The sequence below is a fragment of the Cibotium barometz genome, chromosome 2 (assembly GCF_041138505.1).
Source record: "Cibotium barometz isolate CiBa-2024 chromosome 2, ASM4113850v1, whole genome shotgun sequence".
In the NCBI taxonomy this organism is placed as follows: domain Eukaryota; kingdom Viridiplantae; phylum Streptophyta; class Polypodiopsida; order Cyatheales; family Cibotiaceae; genus Cibotium; species Cibotium barometz.
In genome coordinates this window covers 44,187,393-44,197,070 of record NC_141047.1, presented here as the reverse complement: position 1 = coordinate 44,197,070, position 9,678 = coordinate 44,187,393, and positions in this window count along the sequence as shown.

Below are 9,678 nucleotides of genomic sequence, written 5' to 3'. Positions count from 1 at the left end.
ATGGATGTCAGTAGAAATTCAGAATTTGCAGCAAAATGCGAGGAGAGCACTTTACATTTTTCAAATGGATCTGCATCGCGTTTTGTTGCAAAGTCTTGTGTCTCTTTTGGTTTTTACTGTTTGCTCATTGTTTTGCTTTCTATGTCCATGGAGATGTCTTTCTTGATGATGAGAAATGTTTCTGCTTTGGAACAGTTGATCCTCAGGCCCCTCCTTTCAAGAGGAAGTTGGACTTCTCTGCTGCTATACTCAGACCACAGCAATCACAAGGTGATTCATGTGTGCTGATGAAGAGTTTTGTATGGTGATATCCTATACATTATCTGATTGCATATGTGAGCATATAGAATTCATGTTATATAAATTTTGCTTCAGGCAAAAGCAAGAGACTAGAGCAGAAAGGTGAGTCTTCCCTTTCAAAACAAAGGGAACCAGAAGAGGACAAGTCTCCAGATTTGCTCCTATTTGACTTTCTTCACAAGTGCAAGGCTCAAAGGAACTTCCACATATACCACAGTATTTTCAACAGGGAGTTCACTATGAGCTCTCTTTTGGACCATCACAGAGATTTCCTTTCAGACCATTGGGATACCTTCAAACAACTGACAGAGGCAGGAAGGATTGTGGAAGGTGAAAAGGTTTTTGTGCATTTAAATCATATTGTCTCCATTGACAAGCTGAGGTACCATGTGAATAGAAGGTTTGACAGCCTGCCTGAGGAATATAAATTCAGTTGTAACTTGCACACCAGAAAGTGTAGAGTGCTTGAGGAAAGCATGGCATTCCTTATGTACATTGTCTTTCAACAGCAATCTCTAGAAGAGCAAGGGCAGAAGACTGAAGAAGAAGATATATCTGTAGCAGAGGTAAAAGAGGATATTCCTATGGCAACAGATATAGCAGAGCAGGAAGAAGATATCAACCTCGAGGATGAGGGGCTGCAAGTGGCTGCTCTTGACCTTGTTCAACTAAGGACTGAGACTCTTAGGGCAGCACAGCCAGTTGAAGACTTTGATGTTCAGAGCAGCAACTATGCAGTGCCCATGCTTCCAGGTGTCTTGATTGGTGGTAAAGATTATGTTTTCCTCCATGATATAGAGTGTATGTTCAATTTGAGGGAGGACTATGCCATTTCCCTTATTGCCCAGGCTTCAAGGCTTGACAAGGAGGGTGGCATAGAGGATGACCATTCACTGCTAGCTTTGGAAACAACCTTTGATCCTGCAGAGGCCCTTACTATTTGTTTCAAAGAGGCTGAAAGTTTCCAAGAGCCAGATGAAGCTGCCTTCCAGCTCACCCAGGAAGCTATGAATCTCTCATCACTTCATAAGGAAAAACTTAAAGAAGAGGCTGGACTGGAGGGGAGAGGAATAAATCTTTGGAAAGATGAACTTCTTGTTGCTGATGAAAATGAGAGGGTATGATATTATTACTTCAAATCAAATACTTTATGTTGTGTTTAAATGTTTTGTAGTTATGTATCATTGTCTCACTATAATCTTTTGATACATGACAGCTACAAATTGAGGATGACACATTCCTCCAGAGATCAAGTGGAAGCAGGCCAGCTGGGTTTGGCAAAATGTCAAGCCTAGCTCATTATATTCATGATCTAGGTAGTGCTAAGATCTTGATTTACCATAGGCAGTTGAGCAACAATGGAGAAGCCATTGTTTACTTCTTTAAATGTTTGTCTAGGGTATTAGGTGGACATGATCTTCCATGGCAAAAGGAAAAGATCATTTTAATAGAGAGGTTGTCCGCCATAGATATATTTGGGGATTATGTGAATAAGCACGCCTCTAGGGCCTCTTACTTTTTGTCTTACACTTCTTATGCATTAGCATGTGGTGTTAAGGAGCCCAAATGTCTAGAGGGCTATGGAAAACACAAGCTCATAAGGTTTCGAGAGCCACCCATGATTGCATCAGGCCACACAATCCAAGAAGAAGAACACGTGGAGATAGCTGAAGACAAGGATACCCCTCTCAGACAAGCAACAGAGGCAAGCATTGATAAACAGAAAGTCGACATCAAGCCAATAAGGAAGAAAAAGAGTCCAATCAAGTTCAAAAAGAGAGTTCCGACTCGCAAGCCTTGGGAGTAATAGGATTTAGTCATCAAATATAGCACAAACATTATGTTGAAGTTGAACTGATTTGTACAAAGTCTTTGATCCTCATCAGTTCCTTGTCCGTACGGACGATCAGTACCCTTTTGCATTTGTCCCATCACCGTACGACACTTCAGTACTCTTCCCACACTCAAAAGCTTCTAAAAGTGTTTGACACTCAGTATTTTATTGGTAAGGATCAACAGTATGTCTAGCATAATTAAGTAGTATTGATTGAATTTTTTGTGTGTTAATATATGGATGTATTGATGCTTGTTAATATAGATCACATGTTTCACAAAAGACTTACTTTTGATGGAGTCTCAAAACATATAGGCATTACACCAAGAGTCACTTGTTCCACAGAATAAAAATCTATTGATTGAGTTTGAAAACATGTGGACATAACACCAATAAGTTATAAACTGCTATTCATGTTTACTTGTCCATTTATGGTTTCTAAATATCTTCGAATCCCTCCACTGTCTATGTCTCTCTGCTGCCATTGAATTGTCCAAAGTTCGTCTTCGTCTTTGCTTTTGGGCTAGAATAAAAGCAAGCTTGACTTTGGAGCTAGCAACTTTTCTTTTAGCATGCAGCCTTTGTAGAATGCCTCGGTAAAACCATTGGAAGACTTCCTTCAGACTATTTGCCTTTTGACTCCCTCCATAGTGTTGCGTGTGTCTGAAAAATGCATTACGTGCCATGTAGTGAGATTTCTCCATGCCTTGGGTAGACCAAATTGCTGGGCATCCATACTTTTTGATAAAATAGGGAAGGTGGTTGTAGATGATATGCTGTTTTCACAAAGACATAAGAATGCATAGTAAGTTATAAAAGAAAAGAGGATCACACTTAAGTAAAAGAAGAAGACATCACTTTACCATGTAGTGAGTTATATTGCAAGCTGTCCATGTGTCTTTCATTGACTTCCCAAAATGTTTTATTGCCTCTTCAAAGTTCTTGTAATCACTCTTTGTCCATGTTACATTGTCACAGAACATGAAGAGTTGATCAAGAGACCTCCACACCTCTGCCTTCACATTTCGTGCTTCCCCATCTGCCTCATGATCTTTCACGGCATTATGGACTTGCTTCCACAATCCATAACTAATCCTTGAAACTGTTTTACCTTGCCTTACTTGCTTACTATTGTGTTTGGGTCGAGACAAGAATCTTCTTGCCTTAACACCACCAATAGAGGGCTTGATTGGTACCTCCTTGCCATTGCTAGACTTTTTAAAATCCTTTGTGATATGAACATCACCTCCATGCAGACCTATATCGGATAACACTTTTTCCAATGCATGAAGAGCATCCTTTCTATTTCTTTCGGGACGGAGTTTCCAAGCAAATCCAATATACAAAAATACCAATTTCTCAATAATTCGACATAGAGCATGCAATGTGCATATGTGAACATTACATAGTGGAATGTCAAGAATGGCCTTGAAGTCAGGGTCAACTTTATCTCTATTAGGTGCTCTCTTCCACCATTTAGAATCCATTACTTGCGCTGATTCTTTGCAGTAAAGACAAGGAGACTTTGAGTTACCTCCTTTACTAACGTTATACATGCACTTAAGTGTTTTAAGATCCCCCGCCATGTGCCACTCTACTTGAAAATCACCTTTTCCTGCAACATAGAGATTCTCTCCTTGCACCTGTCTTTTAATTATTCTTGGTATTTCCGTGTGGTGAAACACCCAATCTAGTGTTTCATGGTCTTCTGTCTTTACCTGTGATTATACAAAACAAAAGTCTTACTATAAAAGATTTGAAAACATTGACTAAAATCAAGTACGAAATAAAAAATGATCATACCTGGAATGAGCCCAACCACCATATGTGTTTCTCCGACTGCACACTAAAATACTTCGAACTCGCTTCATTCAATGATGTATCAAGTGCTCCATTCATCAATGTGATAGTAATCCTTTCCATTTTCTTTTCCTTTACAACCTCACACTCATCCAGTTTGATAACAAATTTCAAAATGCCTTTGCACTCTTCAAATGTTATTCCATAAAACTCGACCATTCTTCTTTGAAGTTGTTGTAGATCTACAAATATATTGTTCCAAGGGTCATACACAGTGGTTCCTTTAGCACCATGAAATATATCTTCAATATGGATATATGGTCCAATAAACTCATCTATACTTTCATTCAAATGACCTCTTATCTTCCACACTGTTGCTGGATTTGGCAGTAAAACTCGTTTAATCCTTTGATCTCTCAAAGTTGAGGATATCGCATGGAAAATCGAACTATATCCCTTCCTGCTAACTCCACTAACATCAAGAGCCTCTTGGATTGTAGTACCATCAACTGGATTATTGGATATAAAGTCCTCTACAACATTGCGTTTGATTGTTTTGTATTTTTTTTCTTCAATCAAACCTTTTGCTACACCACAAGAAAGCAATCCTTTCATTTGTTTAACTGGAAGAAGGTTGGGATCCATATTTTCTTTTGCAGGCTCCAATAATTTCCTATAGTAACAATATAGTAACAACACAATATGCCTATATTATTCAACACTTCCAATCCTGTTTTGCATTAATGAACAAAATACATAGTCATTTGAGAGTATTTTTGAGTTTAAAAAATAAAAAATTGCAAACTAACCTTGCTTCCTGAATTCTTCGCTTGCATCCACCAGTCCCAGCCTTCAAATTTGCAATGTTTTTAATCTTCCTACTTCGTTGTCTGTCTCCAAGCATGGTTCTCTTCCTTCTTGATCTTGTTAACTCTTTTTTACTCTTTGAATGCTCCTCAATTTCATTCTGCAACTGCTGCTCCAATTTTGCACGAATAGCTATCTCTTGAATCCTGGCTCCCTTTTCTTGTAGGTACATTGTTTTATATGTTTCTGCAAATGCAGACTGTGCTGAAATATAACCAAGAAGTCCATTTTGTCCATCGCCCGCAAACCTCAATAGTGTGGTTGGATTGACAAATGGAGGTGTAGAGTTTTGTACTAGACATTTTGGATATATACTTCCATCACACCATAAGTCAATATGTTGGAGCCCTTCTCTTCTCATATTTTCCCATTGTTGAGCATTTAGCACCGTATCCTTTTGTCTTTTTTGTGCTGGAGCATATTGTTCTTCTAAGTCGATGTGAAGATGATATAATCGCTTCTTCTGAGATTGTACTTCACTAGTATCGGCCATTTTTGTGCTTCTGAGGTTGCAAAGTTGGCTTGTCAATCTCATAGTCTTTTTGTAACATGAATTGTGGAAGTGTGGCGGTATCCATACAATCATTAAGTTCAGTGATGGATTCTTTATGAGAGGCCTGCACACGTCGTCAAAAGAGATGCAAAATCTTCGAGAAACAAAAAAAATTAAGGAGATATTTAATGCAAAATCGTGTTAGTTAGACAAAAGATTATCTTATTCTTTTCTGAACTGACAGTTCAGTGGTCCTTACTGACAGTTCTGAGCCACGTTTCCATATTTTATTAATTTTGAGATCTTTTAGGAGAGAAATAAATCGAAAAATAGTGAATTTCTTACAGGGCCCCAAAATGAGCTCCGTTTTTCCCTAATGGTGATAGAGTAAATTTCTTAAAATACATAAATGCTATATGAACTCTTAATAAAGCTCGATAGTAAAATCCCATGGACCACCACCACTAATGTTGGATAAGGGAGTAGATGCTCTACAAACACACACAGACACACACAGTCGCATCAAGCTTAGAGAGCGAGAGAGACACCATAGGAAGCGATAGGTGGAAGTACTTGATGATAATGATATGAAATGAGTGGAGTACAAAGTACTAGTAGCACTAGCCCTAGGGTTGACGTGGCTAACACACTAGAGTGTGTTTACACGAGGAAAAAAGCCTTGCTAACACACGGTAAAAGTGCTCGTATGTAGGGCTGTTCACACTAGGACTTCCAAGGCTAACAAACCCCCCTGAACTGAATAGTGTGAATGTGTACAGGGTGTAGCAAACTACCCTGGTAAAGGTAATACGTTCAAAGACTTGTCAAAAGCCTCAAACTTTTCCTTGGAAAGGGACTTGGTAAACCCATTTGCCACATTATGAACTGCCAAGAAGAAAATAGTTACCATTGGTTAACACTCAAGTGTCATAACATTTTGCCTAGTCACTGCTGTTAGTGTATGTGGATAAGCATAAATAAGATGCATTGCTATAAAATAGTGTAAAGTTTCACTACTTTTGTCAATGTCCAGTTTCAGGGCAATGCATAAATCTGCTCAACTGTGACACTACATACTGAATGTCAAGACGACAGGTAGGGCATAGATACATAAGGCATTCAACAACCTCCTAATAAGTAGCTACATCAAAAGGCTCGGAAGAGTCCTTAAGTGATAACATGATGCCATTCTCAACTAGTATAAACTGGATACCCAAATAATGCAATAGCCCCATGTCAAAAACATCAAATGCATGCTGTAAGTCAGCTATGAAAGTTGAAATGTGCCCATCATCAGGGGCTAGTCTCACGAGCAGATCATCCCGATCATCATCCTCCAATGCATCAAAAGGAGAAAGTGGTGCCTCATTTAATGTGGAAGCAACAAGGACAGAATCAAGAAAATGAGATGCATGTCGAGAGACAGCGTGTGTCCGACCGAACATAAGTGTTTACTATCAGTGGAGAACTCTCTAAGAGTCACTGGTTGCATCCTCTTTAATTAATGCATCACCCATGGCATCTTGACTGGAGAAATATGGGAAAGTTGGGCTACTAAATGGGCTGATTGTTAGCAGTAGAAGGTTGATTTGAAGCTAAGGCACGCTCAGCTGATTCAACACCTTAGTCAATGGTCAAGCCGATAAGGTGATAAATCAGCCAATGGAGATGGGCTAATAGAACAAATCTATCAAGTGGGGGCATACATCCAGCCATTACTCTATGAGAGTATAAAGCAACCTCTTAGTAACACCATGATCTATTGTGTGTATAGCAAAATATGTTGGATGTGGGATCCCACATAGATTGATGTAAAGAAACCCTGAATTATTACTAGTGGCAAGGCACCAAAGCTGAAGATAATGTAACAGTATGACACCAGTAGCATCCATGTAAATGAGCTGCAAAGGGGAGGCAAATCGAACATGAAGAGCGAGGAAAGAAAGTAATACATCTTAGCAAGTAAGCATGACTACAACCAATCAACATCCAATAATGACAGACAAGAAGTAGGGAAATCATTGCATATGACTGTTAAAGCATCACTACAACCAATCAGCATCTAATAATGACAGACAAGAAGCAGGCAAATCACTGCATGTGACCGTTAAAGCATAGCTATCATGTGCAAAATTGTCTTTTTCTGCATTGTTAGTTGTGGTGTGGTAGCAGCAAGACCTTGTTGCTGCTTCTTTTGCTCACTCTATTTTTGCTTCTGGAATTTCTCAATTACATGACCAAGTTTTCGACAATAGTTGCATCTCTTCTTCTCAAATTTCTCCTTGTTGGTCTTAGGAGGTTCTGAACGGGCTTGTGCTTTGCCCTTAAGTTTAGCACTAGAAGCAACCCCATATTTTCCTTTGCCATAGTGGGAGGCAGCAAAAGCCTGATCGGAAGCAAGCGTGTTGTTTTGATTGGAAACAAGATTGCTCTTCCTATAACAAGAGAGCTACCAACACATCAAATGTGTATAAATATTTATTCCTCTTTGTCCAAGAGGTGAAGAGTGGTAGAAAATCCTATAACAAGAGAGCTACCAGCACATCAAATGTGTATAAATATTTATTCCTCTTTGTCCAAGAGGTGAAGAGTGGTAGAAAATCCTTCATAGGATTCAAGCAAGCCATTAAGAACTGTAGGGATAAGAGAACTGTCAGGAATCACCTCATTAATATTGATCAATTTCTCTCTCAACACAGGTCAGAAATGCATCCATAGATTCACCCTCAGTCAAATGCTCCAAGTTACGCTTTTTCCGTAGTAGGTAGGAAACTCAAGCTTCATTGTGGATCTAATATAAAGAGGCAAATATATCACATGCACTTTTTAAAGAAGTACAGGAACGGATATGAGGTATGACTTGCCATTTGCAGGAGAGAGCAATCAAGGCATGTGCTTGTGCATATTTAGCATCCCATCTAAGCTATTATGCTATAGGAGAAATAGGTGCAAGTGGTACCACTACATGCCTCATCATATATGCCCTCATGGGATAGTTGATGCCATCTAACTTTTCCTCAATGAATAACATGCCAAACAAATCACTGGCATTTTTAGACATTTTATACAGTAGACGAATGTGCAAACTGAAGTATATTCGAGACAAGAAGTAGATTTAAGTGACTCAGAGTACCTCAAATGTCTACTCAATGCATGTGCATACTTACCAAATCAGCAATCTATAGGTTGGAAGCTACATGTGGAATTGGCGAACGCGAAATCGACAATTGTGGGACAAAATCAGTTGATGTGGAATCAACAAGTTGGAAGTTAACGTGGAATTAGAAGGTTGAAAGCTGACATGGCATCAGTAGGTTGGGAGTTGATGTGGAATTAGCAGGTTGAAAGTTGGCGTGAAATCAACAGAGGTTAGAAGCTGAAGGTAGAGTCATCAAGTAAGAATCATCACGAACAGACACTAAACCAGCTCGGACAGGTGTGGAATCAGCTGATGTGGACGGAATCTAAATCGGCTCATGGATGGACATTGAATCAACTAACAGATGGACACGAAACTAGCAAAAAACAGATGTTGAAACCCAAACGTCGTATGCCAAAGGTCTTATGTGGAATGCCAAATGCTAAATGTTGAACATCAAATGTTGAATGTTGAATGCCAAAGTGGAACACCGAACGTGGATAACCGACCTGCTACTGCTGCTGCTAAATGCAGAAAGCTGATGGTGGGTAAACCTGGCTAAGAAAGTAAACCTGGCCAACTACTGAAGGCCGAAAGCTGACTGTTGTGAATGCAAAAATCTGAAGCCTGAGAGTTGAAAGCTGATTGTTGTTGCTGAAATCTAAAAGCTAAATTCAGAAAGCCAAGCGCTGAAAGCAAAAATCCGAGCACTAAAAGGCTGACCAAGCAAAGCCAATAGAAGAAAATTTGATCTCGCTAATTGGGAAAAACTAAAGCTGGATGCTTAATGTATCAATGTTGAAGCCAAATGCTAAATCTGAGAAATGCCAAAGACTGAACTGTTGACCAAGCAAAGCTGACGGATGTAGCTGAATGGCTAACCAAGCAAAGCTGACGGACGTAGCTGAATGGCTGATCAAGCAAAATCAACGGATTTAGAAGTCCAATGCCAAAAGGAATGCTGAATGGCTGACCAAGAAAAATTGATGGACGTGGAAGTCCAATGCTGAAAGTTGAAAGTCGATACTCAAATAATAGCAACAACATCAGAAATACTAAAATCTGAAGCCGAAAGCTTCTGAAAGTTATATGTAGTGATAGTGTGTGGGCTTGCCAAGAATGTTCGGCAGCATAAATGAATGACACTAATGTACAGAAGGAGGCAAAAACCCTAGATTTGTGGAAAGTGCAAGAGCTTACCTAGAACGATGACGGTGAAGATTAATGACACCAGCAGAGTATAGA